Below are 1,583 nucleotides of genomic sequence, written 5' to 3'. Positions count from 1 at the left end.
ATCTCAACAGTTATAACATAGTAGCTTTGATGTCCATTGAGTCAATTATTATTATTATTATTATTATTATTATTATTATTATTATTATTTTTTGGTTTATAGTTGAAATATCTGCCACAAATCCGATATTAAATATGTTTCTTCGGCTGCATGGTACCCAATACAACATTCTTTGATAAAGTATACTCAAGCAACATTCAATTCCACTTTTAGCCAGTACTTCCTTCAGATAACATTCAAAGAAAGGGTAAAAGTTGTTTTCCTTATAAAACCTTTATCAGGGTCGAAACTGAAAACTACTAATATGGGATAGACAAAAAGTGAAAGAGACTGGAAACATGAAAAACAAGAAATTTCTATAACTTCAATACGAATGAGATACAAATTACACTCGTACATAAACCTCCATGACGTAGAAATTCTTGCATAATAGTAAATACAGCATACAGTAATTCACGGTAAGAATGTCTTAATAAACTTATGCCTCATTCCCAGGGATGGAGCCACCTAAGGACCGGTGCGGGCAGGTGCCCACACTAGGATTTCAAGAACTGAAATTTTAGGCAGTAGATGAAAACAGTACCTGCACTGGGATTTCCGACAGATCCATGCATCACTTGAAGAGTTGAACGCAGAGTGGAAACCCGAAAGTGGAAAAAGGGTAGAAGAGTTTTTTCTTGGGCTAACTTCTAATTTTTTTACTAAATTCTAATGTAAGCCTTTTCTGTCTGAACTAGGGGTGTCAAAAAAGCTCGGCGGCCCGTGGCCCAACTCGAAAAAAGCCCGAGCCGGCCCGCAAGCTTTTATTAAAAAAAAAAAAGAGACAGCAAGATAGAATTATGCCAAGTTTGCTACCTTTAAAAAAGTAGTTTTAAAGGAAGGTGGAAAAAAAGAAAAAACGGAGCCTGCCTGGTTTGGCCCGTAAAAGCCCGAGCTGAAAGCTCAGGTCGAGCCGAAGTTCGGCTCGACTCGTTGACATCTCTAGTCTAGACCAACTGACCTAGAAGAGAAGAAGAAAACTCCAGCATTGCCGTCGTAGTGAAGACCAGGGATGAATTGATGGAGAAGATGAGTTGTTGGGCCATTTTTTCTAAAAAAATTGCGGGCTTTTTATTAAATTAGGCTGTCTTAACATTAGACCCATGATCATAGGATTCATAGCCCATAGGTCTGTTGATGTTAAATGTAAAAATCGTTCCCAGTTTCATCCTTTTTTTGTAGTTCAGGCTGTTTCATAAATATATGCACAAAACATGTCTCTTTGTTCATATAAATGTGTACAATGTGTTTTGTGTGTTTGTTTGTGCATCTCCATTAATTATCGTATTAATCTAAAAGCAAGTGAAATGGAATAATAGAATTGATTGCAGTAAGTAGTAACAAGTCATCTTCTACTAATTGCTTTAATTTGAAAATCTACATGCTTCTGGAATGGTTAATAAGTTTGGGCTTGACATCCTTTGGATATCCCTCGGATCTTCGATTTTTCAATTGCGACGAGACTCGAAAAGAAGTTCTTCAAGTGATCGAGGATGGGAGATTGTCTTTAGGCTTGTTAGAATTGGTATTCTATAAAAAAAAAA

This window comes from Olea europaea, chromosome 15 (genome assembly GCF_002742605.1).
Source record: "Olea europaea var. sylvestris chromosome 15, O_europaea_v1, whole genome shotgun sequence".
Classification (NCBI taxonomy): Eukaryota; Viridiplantae; Streptophyta; class Magnoliopsida; order Lamiales; family Oleaceae; genus Olea; species Olea europaea.
Note: the sequence above shows the minus strand (reverse complement) of the source record.